Source organism: Felis catus, chromosome E2 (assembly GCF_018350175.1).
Source record: "Felis catus isolate Fca126 chromosome E2, F.catus_Fca126_mat1.0, whole genome shotgun sequence".
Classification (NCBI taxonomy): Eukaryota; Metazoa; Chordata; class Mammalia; order Carnivora; family Felidae; genus Felis; species Felis catus.
The window spans coordinates 55,703,707-55,724,791 of NC_058382.1; the positions used below are offsets into that span (position 1 = coordinate 55,703,707).

At 37.7% G+C, this 21,085-nt stretch overlaps 2 long non-coding RNA genes across 3 annotated transcripts in view; one reads left to right on the plus strand and one right to left on the minus strand.

Annotated features, from left to right (window-relative positions):
• Positions 1-21,085, plus strand: part of LOC111557985 — a 295,985-nt gene that overhangs the window by 153,717 nt on the left and 121,183 nt on the right. The gene's annotated exons all lie outside the window — the stretch shown is intronic.
• LOC109494963 lies at positions 593-5,524 on the minus strand. The gene is made up of 3 exons (XR_002150144.2): positions 4,004-5,524; positions 2,550-2,685; positions 593-1,238 (listed from the first exon to the last, which is right to left on the minus strand). It is a non-coding gene; the product is annotated as an uncharacterized LOC109494963 (long non-coding RNA).

Here is a 21,085-nt window from a genome sequence, read left to right on the forward strand (position 1 = left end):
ATACATTATATATATATAATATAAGATTAGATTATATTATATCTTATATCTCATATATATATCTTATATATATTATAATCTTATAAGATTATATTATATTATATCAGTTTATTATTAGATTATATTATATATAATATATATGTATGTATGTATATATATGTATGTATATATGTATGTATATATATATATATATATATATATATATATATATATATAAAACTTAAGCCAATTTATGCCATTACTTTGGCTTTCTGTCACTCATACCTAAAGAGTCCTACTTGACACAAGGGGCATTGCAGAGAGAGTAAAAAGGGTTAATAATTAGGACACAACAGGGCCTTGTCATGTCCTTCATGCATGGGAGGCTGGTTGGGGTCAGGTGGTCAAAGGGCCTTGTATGCCATCCTGAGAGATTGGAACCAACACCGCAGAGGGTTGGTAGAATAAAGCCATTCAGCATTCCTGAAACTCTGAGTTTGGCTTTTATAGCCAGAAGGTATTGGAAATCACCCCCATTCTCATTGTCTTAGATGTTTCACTTCCATTGTAGTAAAATAATGGAACTGGTATTAGGAATGAAAATCCATAAACATCAAGAAGAATATGGATCCATGACCCATAAAGCTGATTTATTAAGAAAAATTTGCCGAGAAAACTTGATTGGTTTTATTGATGGAATGGCTAGAGTAGAAGATGAAAGGGTTGCAGTAGAAGTCATAGATCTTACTTCAGTAATGCAGCTGATATATTATTTCACAAAATTTTGCTTGACAAATTAATTCAAATTGGGTTGGCGGGGAGCTGTCTGCACAGATTGAGAGCTGGACGAAGATTCAGAAAGCGAGGTAATGACAAACAGTCATGGATGGAGATACTATGAGCTGCCTGATGTGCTCCTGGAAGGGTGATCTGGCTCTGGCTTCACTGAATCTCTTAATTCCTTATTGAGAAGAAGGTGTAAATACAGAATGGTCAGCCTTAGCTGACGGGGTCACTTACTGGATGGGCAGGGAAGGTCACTAGGAATTGAGTGACGTGGAGGAGGAATTGGACAGACTGAGCCTACTTAGGTTGAAGCTTCATGGGGAATGTCAGCAAGCCGAGCTCACGGTGGGGCTGCAGAAGAAGCTGGGGATCTTGGCTGGAGTGGTCAGAGTGTGGACCATGATTGTGATGATGATTATGTCTCTGTATCAGATGTCATCTGTGTCCAGATGTAAAAGCGCAAATCCAAATGCCTATAATAGGGCCAGGTGGAGAGATGACAGAAAGAATGTTTGACCCATGCAGCAATGAAAATAAATGTAATTTGTCAACCTCAGTGAGTCTCCCAACCATGATGTTGAGTAAAGTTAGCTGGACCCAAAAGAAGACATTCGGTAAGAGTTCATGTCTATACAGCTCTCCAAACTATGTGCTTAGAGGTACATACATACACAGTAAAAATAAAGTGAAAAGTAAGAAAATGATTATCCCAAAGGTCAGCATGGGGGTGACCTTGGAGGGAGGTCGAGATTGTGATTGGAAGGACAGATAGGTCTTCTGGGGTGCTATGTTCCACTCCTTGACCTGGGACTTGATTACATAGATGTTGGCTTTCTAATTGCTGTTTAAACTGTGGTGCATTTTATGCACTTTCCTGAATATATGACGTATCCTACAATGAAAAAAGGAAAGAAAAAAGAGTTCAGGAACCCTCCAAAGGCAGCAGCCGCTGGTTAGTTCCAACGCACGGCCATGTGACAATGGGGTCAGTGGTGTCAGATCAAACTTTTCAAAGAAGTAAGATACATGAATTTTTTTAAAAAATGTAAATAAACTTGTAACTAATTCCAAAATTATTTAGACATCATGTAAGCCGACAATGTGGACCAGATAAAATAGGTCTAAAGGCAAGACTGAGCCCATGACTGCCAGTTTATGACTTTTGTCTCAAAAGTCAAAGATGGAGGGAAGGAGAATATTTTTACCTGGGCTGTATTTATCAGCTTTGTTTGCACTGGTTTTTATCTGAGGAACTTTATGATAATTGCTAAGGCACTAGTGGGTCCTAACTAAGCACTTCCCAAACATGTCAGTCTTTCTACTTGCAACTATTCTATTTTAGCTGGCATTCAGAGAGTTTAAGAATTTTTCACAGTATTAGACAGCTAGTAAGTGGGAGGGCCAATATTTGAACCTAGGCTGATTTGATGGCACAGCCTGTGCCTTTTACTGATTTTGCAGGGGCTGTGAGTAGGCCGCAAACCTGGTGCCTCTTTTCTAGCCCTCTGCTCTGGCAGACATCATTAATCCATCAGTGCTCTTTCCTGCTATGTGGAGACCCGTCTCCTGTGTGCTTCACCCCAGCACTCCAGGAACCCATTCATAATTGATTGGACTTGGTGACTTAGATGAGATGCATTTGCTCTTCTGACATCACGGACTACTTCTCCTGTGATTCAGGGTCAGGATGGACAGTTCCTAAATGGTGCTGTTACCTCAAGTAATGTCTATTACAGCCTGGTTCTTCAATAAAGAACTGGTCAACCTGTTGCTCTCTCACGGACCTGGGTTATTTTTCCTGCTGTTGACATTGGTCCCGTCGCATCTGCTCCAGAACCAGGATGCTGGCTATGGGCTCTCCAGAGACTGACATGTCCTCAGTGCAGAGAAATCACCTTGAAAGCTGCTCCTCTCACTGTACTTTGAAAGAAGAGCATTATCAAAGGTGACTAAATGGGGTGTTAAATGATCTTTAGAAAAAGGGAAGGACAATGATGTACGTGACATCAGGTTAGTGCGGAAAGGAGAAAGGTGATAATGATACATCCATCTCCTGTATCCTGGTTAGAGACGGACCCAACCACAGGGGCCGTTCCGAGAAACTGCAGACCACTGGGTTCTGGTGGAGCCTGAGGGAACACATGGCCCACCACCCTCATTTCACAAATGAGGGCCAGGGGTGTAATGTGATTCATCCAAGGAGCAAGGATGCTCTTTCCTTCACGCCTGGCCACTCTCGCCATGATAAGAACAAAATGGAGGGCAGTCGTTAAGAGAACTAGTCTTGAGTTTACATCCTGACTCTGTTATGTCCTAGCTGTGTGACTTTGGTTTCTTAACCTGTCGTCTATAAGATGCACATAATAGCAGGACATATTTTATAGAGCTGTAGGGATTATAGGAAGAAATGCAGGTGAAAGTATGTATGTCTGATGCCTGGTGTGAAGCAAGGGCTCAAAGGATATCAAAGGATATACACATGTATACACATTTATATATTTACATAAAACCCTCACATCTAATATTCTGGCAGGTAATATGCTGTGAGACCTGTATTTCTAAGGCCTTCAATAGTTAAAATTGACTCTTACTTTATGAGGTTGGATTTATATGGCCATTTCAGTTCTGGCATGTGATCGTAGAAGGACAGCACTGTATCTTTTATAAGGAAATATTGTGTAAGTGTTGCTGTGAGAGGCCCCTTGGCCCTGTGCTGGCACCGTTGTCTAAGACATAATGCTTCTTAGTATCAGAATGGCTAATATAAGTGACAGTTTTCCTGCATTGGGTATCTTTTAATAATAGTTGAAAGTTATTTGAAATCAGGTCTTTATAAAGAGAAAAGAAAGCTTCATTTAGAACAAAACAGATATGGGGTGCCTGGGTGGCTCATTTGGTTAAGTGTCTGACTTCCGCTCGGGTCATGATCTCGCAATTTGTGAGTTTGAGCCCCGCGTCGGGCTCTGTGCTGACAGCTCGGAGCCTGGAGCCTGCTTCCGATTCTGTGTCCTGTCTCTTGGCCCCTCCCATGCTCATGCTCTGTCTCTCTCTGTCTCTCAATAATAAATAAATGTTAAACAAAAATGGAACAAAACAGATACTATTCATAGAAGAAAATGAACTATGTCCTGATGACTCTCTGGGGTCTTTCTTGGACAGCCATGGCCATATTGGTCCTAGTGGTGGGAGTGACTGAGCCTAGGCTTGTTAAGGATGGGGCAGTTAGGTAATTACTTACCTGTTGGGAGGAGCTGAGCATCCCAGGGTGGAGTCAGGATCCAGAGCTGAGCAGGCTATTTGAATGAGGGTCAAGGAGAAAGCAGAAGCCAGATGTGAGGCTTTGGGAAGAGACAGGGATTCCAGGGAAGGTGCAGGTCACAGAGCTTCCTATGGCCTGTGGGGTTGCTATCCAAGTTGTCACTGTTTGGTTGTTGTTGTTGGCCTTTCCCAGGAGGAAAGCATGTGTGTTTGGGGGTAGAGGTGGGAAGTCAGGGAGAGAAGGCTGCTGTTAAGGGAGCTGAGTCAGTTCAGGCAACAAAGATAGACAGATGAATAGATGGAAATACACATAATAAATATATACTATTTAGGCAATAGGTAAGTAAAATAGGTAAGGTGATACAATAAGCAATGATATATAAGTGACAGGTATAGACAACATATAAGTGATAGATGGATAGATGGATAACAGGTAAGTGGTAATAGAGACTAGCTAAATAGTTAATAGAGTGATGGATGGTGCATTGGTTTTCTGTTGTTGCTGTAACATGTTACCACAAACCTAGTGGCTTAAAACAGCACAGATTTTCATCTCATAGTTCTATAGGTCAGAAATCTGGGCAGCTAGATTGGTTTCTCTGATCTCAGTTTCATGTGTCCAAAGTCAAGGCATCAGCCAGGCCTGTTGTCCCTTTCTGGAGGCTCTGAGATGAATCTCCTTCCAAGCTCATTCAGATTGTTGCTCGAATTCAGGTCCTCCTAGTTATAAGACCAAGGTTCCCAGGGAGCAAGGGAACAAGTAAGGGAGTAAGTCTCTCTTACTCTTGGAATGTCTCCTGCTTCCCACTTCTGTCTCATTTCTTCTACTTCCTCTTCTGCTTTAAAGGCACACCTGATTATGTCAGGCCCACCAGGATGATCCAGAATAACCTCCCTATTTTAAAGGCAGCTGATTAGAACCTTAATTATATCTTCAAATTCCCTTTATAGCAGTAACTAGGTTTGTGTTTGTCCTATAACTAGGCTGTAGGAATCTTGGGGGACATCTTTATAATTTTGCCTATGACAGTTGGATGGATGCGTGAATGCATGGAAAAATAGATAGCTAGATAAGCAGGCTATTGATAGGTAATAAATGGATGGGTAGCTAGCTAGAAAATGGATAGGTAGATATGTGAACAGATGGAAGTATAACATTGATAAGTTAGGTAAATACCAGTTCATGTCTGTTATATAATTACCAGTGCTTCCACAAATAGAGTTTGGGTAGAGTTCTTATCCAGGAGTGAGCATGATGATGCCATCAAGGTCTGGATCTGATATTTCCTTTTTCATGATCCTATATTTATGACTTACTTATATGGCCACCACTTACCACATCCTGGTCTTGTGACACTTTATAATTGAAGCTGATATCAGAGTTGGATAGATTTTTTAGTGTTTGTAAGTAATTATCCTATTTTCTAGCTCTGCTTATTTATTCTTCTTTAAAAAATGTTTGTTTACTTATTTTTTGAGACAAACACAGAAAGAGAGCATGAGTTTGGGAGGGGCAGAGAGAGAGAGGGAGACAGAGAATCCCAAGCAGGTTCCACACTGTCAGCATAGAGCCCAGTGTGGGACTCGAACTCACAAACTGTGAGATCATAACCTGAGCCAAAATCAAGAGTTGGATGCTTAACCGACTGAGCCACCCAGGCGCCCCACTGCTTATTTATTCTTGATCCACTCAAAAACATTTACTGAGCAACTACTTTGTGCCAGGCACTGTGAGACATTCTAGTGATACAATATATAAGGCAGCTCTCACAAAGCCTATAGTCTAGGGGGAGAAACTGAGAAGTAAACTGGCAATACTGATCTCAGGCAACAGGTCCGACCAGAAGGAGAAATACAAGGTGAAACTCATCAGATGGGCACATAGCCTAGACTTTGGGAGTCTGGGAAACTTTGTAGAAAAAGCAACATCTAATCTGAAACCCCAAGAATGCATAGGGATTAGTCATATAAAGGAAGCGGCTGCCTTGAACACCAGAATCTCATCAACTCTAATTCAGTTGCGCTGGTTATTTCTGTTCCTAATTGCTACTGCACAGATCTGTGCATACACTGCACATTTAGAATGTGTTGGTACTTTCAAATGCAAATGTGTTCTACAAAAATGTCCTTTGCTTGTACAACTCAGCAAAAGTTCTCTGTGACTTTGGTGGTGGTGTGGGTTTTGAGGATTTTATTTTTAATTTAATTTTATTTTTTGCTCCAAGTGGGGAAGGGATTCAGTGTTTGTCAGACTTGGGGCTGCCTGGATAATTCTTCTCCATTACTAAGAGGGTTTTGGGCTCTGTCTGCCATTGCTGTATTCCCCAAGTACAGAGGCTGCTCTTAAAGCTCTATTTGTAGAAAAAAAATGCTGAGGCCACAGAGGTTTTTGTTTAGTTCTTCTCTGCTCCTTAAATATGGGGTCACACTGTGGGGGATAGAGCTGAAGGGTCTAGCAAATAAGGAACTGGGGATTCAAGCTCTCATTCCTTCTCCCTCCTGCCCGTCAAACTCTGGTTTCTGATCGTCGCCTACCTGACCACAGCATTCCAGTCAGAACTCCAGTGGTGTCCAGGGAAAAGTGAATCCTGAGAAAGGAGCTGAGATCATGGGAAATCATCTTCCCCCTCCCAGTGTTGTGTGACCTGATGGGTGATACAGGTTCTTGGAATTAACAGTGTGTGAGCTTGTATAAGCCCCTCGCCTCTCTGCACTTCATGCCCTAATTCTTAACTCAAGGAAAAGAGTGGAATCAAGGGGTGGCATGTCGCCCTGGGTCAGAGCATCAATTTTACAGTATTTGAATCACAGCCTCACCCCTGACTGGCTGTGTAGCCTTAGGCATGTTACATAACCCTTGTGAACCTCAGTTTCCTCATGGATAAAATGGAGGCAATATTACGCTTTCTAGCACTCAGAGGAACAATGCACATCAAGTAATTAGCCTAGTGCTTGCTAAAAGCCTCTTGGTTTTAATTATTGTCAAATGTTTTACATGGCTCTGATTCCCTAATACAGCCGCTTGCTTTAAACACACACACACACACGCACACACGCACACGCATCATGATCTTGATTTATTGACCATGAAGAAATAGTGAACTGTGGAAAAATGTGAAGCATAAAGCGGTGTTAAGAGAAGTTAATAATAAGCAAACAGAAGAGTGTATTTTAGAGGCTTAATTTTTGATCTTATTAACCCACCCTGGAAATTAAAGGTAGATATGGATGTGACATTATTTGATTTTGACAGTGGATTTTAAAATAGGGAGACGCTTCAAAGGCATACTTTCAAATTGTCTTTGAAACGGAATTTAGATTATCAAAATTCTGCCTGTGTGTGCCTTTGTAAAAAATATATTTATGGATAGATAAGCTTTATTCCAGTGTCTGCATAAATATGAGTTGATGTTGAACAATAAAAGGTTTCCACAAAGGGCTAACATTTGTTTATTAAACAACAGAACTTGGTCCCGTCCTTCAGTTTGTCTCTGAATTCAGTTGATTGACACCTCATTATTAGTAATCCACTGTCAGAAATCATTTTCACCACATAAAGAATCTGCAGGCTTTGGGTGGCACTTAACCACTTCTCACCCATGTATGTTTTTATATTAGCAATGAAGTATTGATAGTTTTAGAATGGAGACTAAAATATGTCTGTGGAAAATGATTACAGATGTTGGCAGTGATGAAAAAGGTGGCAGTTTTCGAAGAGAGAAAGCTTAGTTTTTAGGAAGGCGGCAACCGAGCATGTGGATACCTGAAGGAGTGTCTCTCAAGAAAGAGATTAAGGATAGGCTAGAAATATGATTGATGGAAGAGTGGAAGTGAGAACAAGTGAGATGGTGGCATTAGCCTTGAAGAGAAATAAGAGGCTTTTCTTCTTTGAAACAAAAGTAGAGAAAGTGAGGATGGCGTAAACGTTCAGAAGGAGGAAATTGGGGAACGGATGTCCCATTCCTGGATGAATTGAGGTGAGAATTTGGATGTGATTGGCCAAGGATTGGAAAAGGGCAGTCAAGTTTGTTAGTCATTGGAAACAAACAAAGAAACAAAAATGTGGGAAACTGGAGATGATGAATAGAGTCTTAAATTTATTCTTCTAACTATTATTTATTATTTATGTTATGCTGGGAGCTAGAGATAAAGCCGTGAATAAAACAGAGGGTCCCTGATCTCATGGAGCTTGTTAAAGGAAGCTGGTATGTTTAGCCTGAAAATGCAAAGACCAGAGAGAATGCCAAAGATATATCCATATATTTGAAGAGGTGCCAAGCATGTATTGGGAAGAAGTCCTGCCTGTTCTATGTGTTACCAAAACAGATCTAAGACCAGTAGGTACAATTTATAGGAAGCAAGATCTTGACTCAAAATAAGTGAGAAATGGGTGCCGTTGGAGGGAGGGAGTCGCCTGTCATTCTGAAGATATTCAAACAGAGAACAGGTAGCCATTGGCCATGATTAATAGAGATAGTTTGAGTGTTAGAAGGCAAGTTGCAGTTGATGAGCTTTTAAGACACCTTACAACTCTGTGAGTCTGTGAATCACTGGGTGTCATCGCACGATGTCACTTTCAGAAATTATTGCATAGATTGTCATCCTGCTTGAACTGTTGTCACTGTGCATTTACTTTATTTTAAGGGATGGGAGGAACCTGGTAGAAGGTACAAGTCTATTTCCTTTAAAGTAACTACTCTTCTATTTTCTTGTGATTAAGACATTTATTTAAAACCAGGCTTGCTAGTAAAAAGGCATATAATCACTGGTTCTCTTCAGCCCCTGTCATGACAGATTAGCATTAATAATTTAGAGAACAGCAGCATTAAAAGTAATTACAAACTGTCAGAAAGATACAAGAAATATGACATAGTTCATAGCTTCTTTTCAGACCTCAAATATTATTTGAGGGGAAAAATAATTACATTTTCCTGTTCATTTCCTAATACAAATAACTTAGGAAATCTCATAATTCTTGAAATTTGCAATTAATTCATTGAAAAACTAATGTCAGTTTGAAAAAAAGGCCTCTTTGGTCACAAATTTCCACTGTGGAATGATTCCTTAGGGCATATTCCCAATTTCCTTGTCAAGGCTCATTTTAAATGCATTAACATAGCAACATGAATAAATCAACTAGCATTTAAAAATATAAATTGTCTAAACTTCCTTTAATTGTGCACGCATTTAGCTTTTTCTTCTTTGTCTATCTAAATACTACAATCTCTTGATTTAGATGCAACTCCATACAAATCTAAGATATCAGAATCTAGTAAAATTCTTCCCTGTGAACTTTTGTCCAACCCAAGCCTTTTTTGTTCTATCTGTCCTATCCAGTGCCACATCTCATATGAAAAATGAGAAGGGTGTTAGTATTAATTTCTTAATAAAATTTGTAAGTCCTCTTCCACCCCTCTTCTTTCTACAATCCTTTCTTCTTCATTGCATGTACATTTACCCTGAGAAGAAAAAAGACAGAGTGGACACTGTCACTCTGTGCTTCTTTATTATTCTAGACATAGAAGGGAATTTGAGTACCATTCACTTAGAACCTAGACGCTAAGACACATATCTTGTGGTAGTCATGTCACTTTATGTTTTGTTGTTTTGTAAAAGCAGAAAACTCTTAGTAAAAATAGTTGTTAGGATATCAGTGGAACAGTTTGACCTCAGGAACAGAGTGCATGTGGCCAACAGATCCAAACATACTGGAATGAGTTGTTGCATTGATGTCCATGATCTTTTTACCCTTAGAGTACCTGGCATACTGCCAGGAGACAACAAATATCAGGAGACGGCCAAGGATGTCACATGGAAAATGAGGGAGGGAGAAAAGAAAGAACACTACTGCATTCTTAATATTTGTTGGCTCAAAAAGTCACCATTTTATAGGACATATTCTTTAAAAAAATTTTTTTTAATGTTTATTTATTTTTGAGAGAGAGAGAGAGAGCATGAACAGGAGAGGGGCAGAGAGAGAGGGTGACACAGAATCAGAAGCAGGCTCCAGGCTCTGGGCTGTCAGCGCAGAGCCCGACGCAAGGCTCGAACCCACAGACCGTGAGATCATGACCTAAGCTGAAGTCAGACACTCAACCGGCTGAGCCACCCAGGCGCCCCAGGACATATTCTTTAGCTAGAAGGTCATATGGGTTAGTTTACATGCTATCTTGTGAAATACTGGTTTAGATTAGTTTTATTTGTATCAAATTATTAGAAGCTTAATTGGGTTAATATTCTTTTGAAAAAGAGAGCTAATTTGACTCCTCAGTATGTACCATAACTTGCACATATGCTCTTACTCTTTCCTGTTCCTTTTGTCTCTTCCATGATAACCTGTACTCTTTGGGAAAGTTACTTTTCATATAATGGTTTATAATGATGTGGATGCATTAGATTACTTGGGGATAAGACTTTATACTACCGCCTTTTTATAAAAAGTCCTCTATTGACAGAGATGCATATACACATATATTTTTTTGATTTACATCCAAATTAGTTAGCATATAGTGCAACAAAGATTTCGGGAGTAGATTCCTTAATGCCGCTTACCCATTTAGCCCATCCCCCCTCCCACAACCCCTCCAGCAACCCTCTGTTCTGCATATTTAAGAGCCTCTTATGTTTTGTTCCCCTCCCTGTTTTTATATTATTTTTGCTTCTCTTCCCTTCTGTTCATCAGTTTTGTATCCTAAAGTCCTCATATGAGTGAAGTCGTATGATATTTGTCTTTCTCTGACTGACTGATTTCGCTTAGCATAATACCCTCCAGTTCCATCCATGTGGTTGCAAATGGCAAGATTTCATTTTTTTTGATTGCTGAGTAATACTCCATTGTATAGATGCATATATTTTGAGATAAAAATTATGTTAGCCTCTTTAAAAAATTTTTTTTAATGTTTTATTTATTTTTGAGACAGAGAGAGACAGAGCACGAGCAGGGGAGGGGCAGAGAGAGAGGGAGACACAGAATGCAAAGCGGGCTTCAGGTTCTGAGCTGTCCCAGAGCCCATCACGGGTCTTGAACCCACAAACTGTGAGATCATGACCTGAGCTGAAGTTGGACGCTTAACCAACTGAGCCACCCAGGCACCCCATGTTACCCTCTTTAACAACTGATATAACACAGCTCCCTATGAGGAAAGCCTTTAAAAATACTCTTTAATGTTTGCTTATGATACAGGTCATTCATACTCACCATAGAACAGTTAGGATAAAGAAAACCAGATGATCACAAAGAAGAAAATGAAAATTCACTATCCAGTGGTAATAACTATTATCAAGTTGTGTTTGGCCGTCTAAAATTTTTTCATGCACTTATATCTTTTAAAACAGTGAATCATATTGTACAGGCTCTTTGGGACCAGCTTTGTTCTTTCAACACTGTATAATGGATGTCTTCCCTTATTGACAAACATGCAACTTTATCTCTGTTTCTAATGACTACTTAATTTAAGCCATTGTTCTTTAAGCATGCCCTATCATTGAAAATTCAGATAATTTCTACTCTGTTGCCATTAAAGAATTCTGCCATGGACATCCTTATAGTTCTCCCCATTCCCCCCTCTGCGTTCATTTAAGACACTCCCAGACATCCAGGTCTGTCAGGGAGTAACTGCCATCCCAGACAGAAATAGAGTCAAATCCAATTCTTAGTGCTGTGTGGGCAGGGTCTGACCAAAGGAAAAAGTGAACCAGAAGGATGAAGCTGTGGGCCAAGGAGAGTCTTCATCATATTTTACTCTTTCTGCTGAACATCTTCTCCTTCTGTTAATTCTGTATTAATAATGGTGGCCATCTACATAATCCTTTCCCTAAGAAAGTCATGGATTTCCTCAGCCATAGTTATTGGAGTGGACATTACATTTACCCTGAAGGGCAGTTGACCTTGTTAAAAAACAAAACTATCTATCTATCTATCTATCTATCTATCTATCTATCTATCTATCTATCATCCAACTATCTATCACCTATTTTATCAATCTATCTGTATGTCTGTCTAGCTGAAATTTGTAAATAAAGCCAAAAGAACCCACCATGTCCTTTCTTCTTTTTCTTGGTGCAGAATTTTATTTTTTTCAGCTTTATTGAGATATAATTGACATACAAAATTATAAGATGTTTATTTATTTTACATGTTTATTTTTATTTTTTGAGACTGAGAGAGACAGAGCGTGAGTAGGGGAGGGGCAGAGAGAGAGGGAGTTAGAATCTGAAGCAGGCTCCAGGCTCTCAGCTGTCAGCACAGAGACTGATGTGGGGCTCAAACTCAGGAACCGCGAGATCATGACCTGAGCCGAGGTCTGAAGCTTAACCGACTGAGCCACCCAGGCGCCCTCATACTGTAAGATATTTAAATCACTGTGATGATTTGACATTTGCATATCCTTTCAATGTCATGCTAGAATACTCAGTAGCAAGCCCACCTAAAGTTTATTTGACTATTTAAGGCAGGGGTCGGCAAACTTTTTCTATAGAAAACCAGGTGACAAATATTTTAGGCTCTGCAAGCCATATGGTCTTTGTCACAGTTAATCAATTTTGCTGTTGTATTGGAAGCAGCCACAGACAGTGCATAAGCAAATGTGACTATATTTCAATAAAACTTTATTTACAAAAACATGAGACAGACCAGAATGGCCCGTATGCCTTAGTTTGATGTGTCCCTGATCCTGGGGAATGTAATTTTGTTTGACTTACTATTTACTAATAACTGACAAGGTACAAACTGTTTTTGTCTGGTAGAGATGCAAACGATTTATGTGCAATAGAAAGAAATAACCCCAGTGGTTATGCTTTTATTGCCTTGTAGGACTCTAGCTAGTTTAGAATCTGATTTAGCAAACTTCACCCAGCAGTCCCCCTCCTCTGTGTATCGATTTCTGTATCCAGCTTTGTCATCCTGCTGGTTCTCTCACTGATAAGTTAAATAAAACTTTGGCATATGCCCATTGTTTATATGGGAATCATGTTATTAACTTTTTGAAAATTGTACTTCGAGAGCCTGACAGCCCTCAAGAAAAAGAACTTTGTAAGCAGCACGACCTTCAAAGGTCAGCTCAACCTTGCATCTGCTGTTTTCTGCCAACAGATCTGTCTGGCTTTCTGTTTGTCTCTCCCTTGCTGTGACCAGATTACTTACTGTCCCTGTGGCCTCACCTTTTGTCCCTAAGAAGCTCCACTTTTTGAGGACAGGTCATCCTCATCGACAGAGGGATAGTCTTGTTTCTAAACATTTGTGACAGTTCTGCTAAGTACATGCTGTGGCTGGTGGGATAGTTCCATTAGCAACTCGCTTAGGAAGAGTAACACATTTAGCTAGATTATTAAAAAAAAAGTCTTCACACTTTTTCCTGTTCCAATTTCATCCTGAAAACAGAACCAAGCCTGTTAATACCCTTAGGGTTTGGCAGAGAGCCTTGTATTCAAGGGTCACACTGCAGCATACTGCCTTAGGGGTTCACTGTCACCTCCAGTGACCAAGCATCTATGCTCAACATCCCCTTCGTGCCCAGAGCTTTGCCATGTTTTTTTTTTCCTTTTTAATAAGCTGTTTTGTGGTTACTGAATACAGGATGTGCTTCTCCACTCTTTCCCCGCAGCATCTCATTTGATTCCCCCCTGCCACGGCCGTCCCAGCTACCCTATGAGGCTACCACTGTTTGTGTTACCACTACCTTGCACCTGCTGCTGTCTACCGCTGTTTATAAGAGAGGGATCTGAGAATTCAAAAAAGGCTAGTAACTTGCTCAAGGTCACATGGCCAGTAAATGGTAGAGCTAGGGTTTTGATCTAGTTCTGTCTACCCCCAAAACTCAAGCCCTTAGTCTGTATTGTATGGTCTCCCCAACTTCCCTCTCCTAGATCAGCTGCCTGGGCATGTCCTTAGATCAGACCTAGTTTCATTCTTGGGCCTTTATGATGATGACAGATAAGATTATGCTAATACTAAAATTTATTTCTTCTTTTTCTTCTTTAAAAATCAATACTTTAGTTGTTTTTTTTTTTTTATAGTTTTAGGTTCACAGCAAAATCAAAGGAAAATTACAGAGCTTTTTTATATGCTCCCTGCCCCCAAACATGCATAGCATTTCCTATTATCAATATCACTCACCAGATTGGACTGATTACAATTGATGAACCTACAGTGATCCATCATAATCACCCAAAGTCCATAGTTACATCATAGTTCACTCTCAGTGTTGTACATTCTGTGGGTCTGGACACATGTATAATGACATGTATCTATCGTTATGATATCATACAAGAGTAGTTTTACTGCCCTAATCATCCCTCTCTCTCCTCTAATCTCTGGAAACTACTGATTTTTTTACTGTCTCCACAATTTTATCTTTTTCATAATGTGATATAGTTGGAATCATAAGCATGTAGCCTTATCAGATTGGCTTCTTTCACTTAGTAATATGTATTTAAGGTTCTTCTCTGTCTTCTTATGGCTTAATAATGCATTTCTTTTTTTGTTTTTATGTTTTGTTTATGGAAGTAATGTCTGCACCCCATGTGGGGCTTGGACCCACGACTCTGAGATCAAGAGTGCACACTCTTCCAACTGAGCCAGACAGATGGCCCTGAGTTTCTTTTTAGTGATGAATAATATTCCATTGTTTGGATGTACCACAGTTTATTTATCCATTCACCTACTAAAGGACATTTTGCTTGCTTCCAAATTTTGGGGAATAGGAAGATAGCTACTGCAAATATCCATGTGCAGGTTTTTGTGTGGGCATAAGTTTTCAACTTCTTTGGGTACATACCAAGGACTACACTGGCTGGATTGCACGGTAAGAGTGTGTTTAGTTTTGTAAGAATCCACCAGACTGTCTTCTGAAGTGGCTGTGCCATGTTACGTTCCCACCAGCAGTGAATGAGAATTCCTGTTGCTTCCCATCTTGCCAGCATTTGGTGTTGTCAGTGTTCTGGATTTGAGCCATCCTAATAGGTCTATAGGGATATCTCATTGTTGTTTTAACTTGTGTTTCCCTGATGGCATATCACATGGAGCATCTTTTCATGTAATTATTAGCATCTACATATCTTCTTTGGAGTGGTGTCTGTTAAGGTCCTTCGTCCATTTTTAGATTGGGTTGTTTCTTTTTTTTACTGTGTAACTTTCAGAGTTCTTTGTATACTTTGGATGAGTCATTTACCAGATGGGTGTTTTTCTTTTTATTTATTTATATTTTTAAAATGTTTATTTATTTATTTATTTATTTTATTTTATTTTATTTATTTATTTATTTATTTATTTATTTATTTATTTATTTATTTATTTATTTATTTATTTATTTATTTTGAGAAGTGAGGGGCAGAGGGAGAGGGAGAGAGAGAATCCCAAGCAGTTCCTTGCTGCCAGTGCAGAGTTCGATGAAGGGCTCCATCCCATGAAACAGTTGGACACTTAACTGACTGAGCCACCCAGATGGCCCCAGATATGTGTTTTTAAAATATTTTTTTCCCCAGTCTGTATCTTATCTTCTAATTCCCTTGACACTGGTTTTTGGTTTTGTTTTTTTTTACAGAGCAGAAGTTTTTAATTTTAATGAAGTCCACCTTATTATTTATTTTATGGATTGAGCATTTGATGTTATACATAAAAAGTCATCACTATACCTAAAGTCCTCTATATTTTCTCCTATGTTATCTTCTAGGAGTTTATTTTTTCCAATTACATTTAGGTCTGTGGTCCATTTTGGGTTAATGTTTGTGAAGGGTATAAGGTCTGTGTCTAGATTCATTTTTCTACCTGTGGATGCTCAGTTGTTCCAGCATGATTTGTTGAAGAGACTAACTTTTTTCCATTGAATTGCTTTTGCTCCTTGGCTCCTGTATTCTGTTCCACTGATCTATTTGTCTGTTCTTTTACCAGTGCCACACTGTCTTGATGACTGTAGCTTTAAAATAAGTCTTGAAGCCAGATAGTGTCAGTCCTGCAACATGTTCTTCGACAATATCATGTTGGCTATTCTGAGTCTCTTGCCTCTGCATATAAACATCTGCAAAATTGGGGCACCTGGGTGGTGCAGTCGGTTAAGCGTCCGACTTCAGCCAGGTCACGATCTCGCGGTCCGGGAGTTCGAGCCCCGCGTCAGGCTCTGGGCTGATGGCTCGGAGCCTGGAGCCTGTTTCCGATGCTGTGTCTCCCTCTCTCTCTGCCCCTCCCCTGTTCATGCTATGTTTCTCTCTGTCCCAAAAATAAATAAAAAACATTGAAAAAAAAATTTTAAACATCTGCAAAATTACCTGCTAAGATTTCAATTTGGATTGCATTGAATATGGATCAAGTTGGGAGGAACGGTCATCTTGCCAATTTTGATGCCTTCTATCCATGAATATGGGATATCTCCTTATTTATTTAGTTCTTTTTCGATTTCTTTCATCAGGGGTTTGTAGTTTTCCTCATATAGACCTTATACATATTTCATTCAATTTATACCTAAGTATTTCATTTCTGGGTGCTAATGTAAATGATACTGTTTTTAGTTTCAGATTCTACTTGTTCATTGTTAGTGTATAGGAAAGGAGTTGACATTTGTATATTAACCTTGTGTCACACAACCTCACTGTAATCACTGATTAGTTTTAACTTTTCTTGTGAATATTTTGGATTTCCTATAAAGGTGATCATGTCATCTGAGAACAAAGACAGTTTTATTTCTTCCTTCTCAATCCATATACTTTTAATTTCTTTTTCTTGTCCTATTGGACTAGGTATAACTTCCAGAATAATGTTGAAAAGGAATGCTGAGAGAGGACATACTTGCTTTGTAACAGATCTTAGTGGCAAAGCTTTGAGTTTCTCACCATTGGATATGACATTAGTTATATTTTTATAACTACCCTTTATCAAGTTGAGGAAGTTTTTATCATGAAAGAGTATCAAATTTAGTTAAATGCTTTTTTCTGTGTATTGATATGATGATGTGATTTTTCTTTTTTAGTCTCTTGGTGTAATGGATTACATTAATTGACTTCCAAATGTTGAATCAGCCTTGCATACCTGAGATAAATACCACTTGGTCATGATGTATTCTCCTTTTTATACATTGTTGGATTTCATTTACTCACATTTTGTTGAGGATTTTTGCATCTGTGTTTATGAGACATAATGGTCTGTTTATTTTTTCTTATAATTTATTCCTTTGCCTGGTTTTAGTATCAGGGTAAAGCTGGCCTCATAGAATGTGTTAGGAGATAATCCTTCTGCATATATATTCTGAAAGAGATTATATAATTTCTTTGTATAATTTCTTCTTTAGATTTTGTTAGAAGTCACTAGTAAACCCATTTGGGCTTGATGCTTTCTTTTCATTTTGCTTTAATTTTTGTGTATGGAGCTAGGTAGGGGTTGAGGGGTGTGTGTGTGTGTGTGTGTGTGTGTACAATGTGTGTGTATATATATGTACATGTGTATGTATATACAAATACATGTATATTTGTATGATTTTTCTAGCATCAGTTTGTTGAAAAGACTATTCTTTCTCAACAAACAAACACAAAGACTATTCTCCATTAAATCACCTTTGAATCTTTGTAAAAACTCAGTTGTCCACGCATGTGTATTTCTGGGCTCTCTATTCTTTTACATTTGTCTTTTTGTCTACCTGTTCACTGGTACAATACTGTCTTGATTGTTTTCTACAAGTAGTCTCACAGTTGTAGTGTGAATCTTCCCAAGTTTTTCTTCCCATTCACAGTTATTTTGGTTATTCTGAGTCTTCTGCATTTCTAAATAAATTTTAGAACCAGATGGTGAATTTCTAAAAAAAATATCTGCTGGGATTTTTATTAAGAATGGTTTGAATCTACATATCCATTTGAGAAGAAGATTTTACATATTAACAGTGTTGAGTCTTTTGATACATAAGCATGGTATCTCTCCATTTACGTAGGCTTTTAATATTTCTGAACAATGTTTTGTAGTTTTCAGCATACATGTCCTGCACGTTTTGGTCAGTTTATCTCTATGTATTTCATAATTTTGATGGTATTGTAAATAGTATTGTTGTTTAATTTTAAATTCTGATTATTTGTTACTAGTATGTAATACAGTTTTTAAATATATTGATCTTATATCCTTAATCATTCCCAAACTCTTGGATTAGTTTCAGAATTTTTTTTGTACATCATATGAGAATTTTTCTTTTTACATAGTTGATCGTGTCACTGGTGAATAAGGGTAGCATTAGTTCAGTCTCAATGTTTTTATTTATTTATTATTTTTTTTTGGCCTTATTTCACTGGCTGTAACCCCAGGACAATGTTTAATAGAAATGGTGAGATTGTATATTCTTGCTTATTCCTGATTTTAGAGGTAAAATATTTAGCTCTTCACCATTAAGAATTATGTTAGCTACATTATTTTTGTAGATATCCTTATCTGATTGAGGAGTTCTGTTCTTAGTTTGTTGAGATTTTTTTAAAAATCAGAATTAAATGGTGGATTTTGTTGAATGCTTTTTGTGAATCACTTGAAATTATTAAATGGCTAAGTTTTAAAATTTTCTATCATTAATTACTTTGATTTTCAAATGTTAAATCAAACTTCTATTCCTGGGATAATCTCACTTGGTCATGATGTATTATTATTTTATACATTGTTGAATTCAATGTGCTCATATGTTGTTACTATTTTTTTTCATCTATATTCATGAGAGACACTGGCCTGTGGTTTTCTTTTTTTTTTTTTTTTTCCTTTTTCTTTTGCAATGCTTCTCTTTCTCTTTTGAAGCAGAGTAAAGGGCCTCATAGAATTAGTTCAGAAGTATTCCCTTCTCTTCAATTCTCTGAAAAGTTTGCCTAGAATTGGGATTATTATTCCCTTAAATGTTTGGTAGCAGTTCCTTTGCAACCACCTGAACCTGGAGTTTTCTTTGTGGGAGTTTTTAACAACTAATCTGTTTGTTGTTTTGCTATTTAGGTAATCTAGCTCTTCTTGAGTAAACTTGGAAAGTTTGTGCCTTTTGAGTCATTGGTCCATTTCGTCTAAGTTGTTAAATTTATTGGCATAAATTGTTTACAATATTTTCTTATTATCCTTTGGCAATATGTAGAATCTATAGTGATGTTACCTGTTGTACTTCTAATATTGGAAATTTGTGTCTTTCTTTTTTCCTGATGGCTAGATTTTTTTTTTTTTTCAATGTTATTGAGCTTCTCAAGGAACCAAGTTTTGGTCTTATTGTTTTTCTGTGTTGTTTTCTAATTCAGTGATTTCCATGCTGATGTTTATTTCCTTCCTTTTGGTTACTTTGGGTTTTATTTGCTCCTCTTTTTCTAGTTTTTGTGGTGGAAGTTGAAGTCGTTGATTTGAGACCTTTCTGTTTTTCTCATATAAGCATTTTAGTGTTATAAATTTTCCTATAAGTACTGCTCTAACTACATTTAGCAAATTTTGAATAAATTGTGTTTTCATTTTCACTGAATTGAAAATACTCTTGGTTTCTTCTTGACTCATTATTTAGATTTTTTTTTTTTTTAAGTTTTTTTATTTTGAGGCAGGGAGGGGCAGAAAGGGAGAGAGAAAATCCCAAGCAACGTGGGGCTAAAACCCATGAACTGTGAGATGATGACTAGAGCTGAAATCAAGAGATGGACCCTTAACTGACGGACCCACCCTGGCGCCCTGACTCTTGGGTTATTTAGCAGTGTGTTACTTAGTTTCCAAATATCTAGAAGATTTTCGACATCTCTTTCCGTTCTTAATTTGTAATTTAATCCCACTGTGGGCAGAGAACACACATTATATGACTTGAACCCTTGTAAATTTGTTGAGACTTATTTTTTGGCCTTTAATATGAGCTGTTTTTATATATATTACATGTACATCTGAAAAGAATGTTTACTGTTGATAAGTGTTACAGTAATGTCACTTTAGATTAAGTTGGTTGAGTGTTGTCTAAGCTTTTTTTCTTTTTTCTTTTTACTGATTTTCTGTGGTTTATCGATAATTAAAAGCGGAGTATTGAAATCTTTGACAAAAATGACACTTTATATATTTCTCATGGAAGTTTCCATCACTTCTGGATTTACTTGGTTTAGGTATGTGATATTCCTGATGAATTGACTTCTATCATCTGAAGTGGCTATATTTAATTTTGGTGAAGTTTTTTTAAACTTTGTCTGATATTAATGTAGCCTCCTCATTTTTAAAAAAGATTTTATTTTTAAGTAATCTCTACACCCAACATGGGGCTTAGATTCAAAACCTTGAAATCAAGAGTCACATGCTTTTCTGACTGAGAGCCAGGTGCCCCTAGCCTCTTCTTTTTAATCTCAAATAGTATTAGCATGATATATATCTTTTCATCAATTTACCTTTAATTTTTATATTTAATATGAGTTTCTTATAGGCAGCATGTAAGGGTATTACTTTTTTTGTATCCAACTTGACAATTTGATTTTTAATTGAGGGATTTAGGTTATTTACATTTAATTTGAGTATTGTGCTTGGGCTTACATACATATATTTGGGCTACATCCTTTTCTTTGTTTTCTGTTGTCTCCTTTTAAATCCTTTTTTACTATTTTTCCACTTTGTTTTTGGATTAATTTTCCTGATTCCATTTTTTGTCCTTTGTTGGTTTATTAGCTATAAGTTTTCATTGTGTTATTTTAGTGGTTGCTTCAGGGTTTAAAACTTTACATACATGTGCTTATATATGTATGTATGTGTACGTGTGTGAATACTTTAAGCAGTTGTTTTAATAAATATTTAAGTGATAAAATTAAGTGGTGAGAAAAAAATTATTGTATTCATACAGGCAGTTAAAATTTTTGAATCCAGGTTTATATCTGGAATAATTTTTTTTCTTCATAAATGACCTTTTAATAATTTTTGAGTTACAAGTCTGCCGTTATAAATTCTTTCACATTGTGGTGTGTCTGAAAAAGTATTTGGCTTAAATTTTTTTTTTATTTGATTGTGGTTGTCACACAATGTTACATTAGTTTCAGATGTACAACATAGTGATTCATCAGGTTTATACACGATGCTATGCTCACCACAAGTGTAGCCACCATCTGTTACCATACAATGCTATTA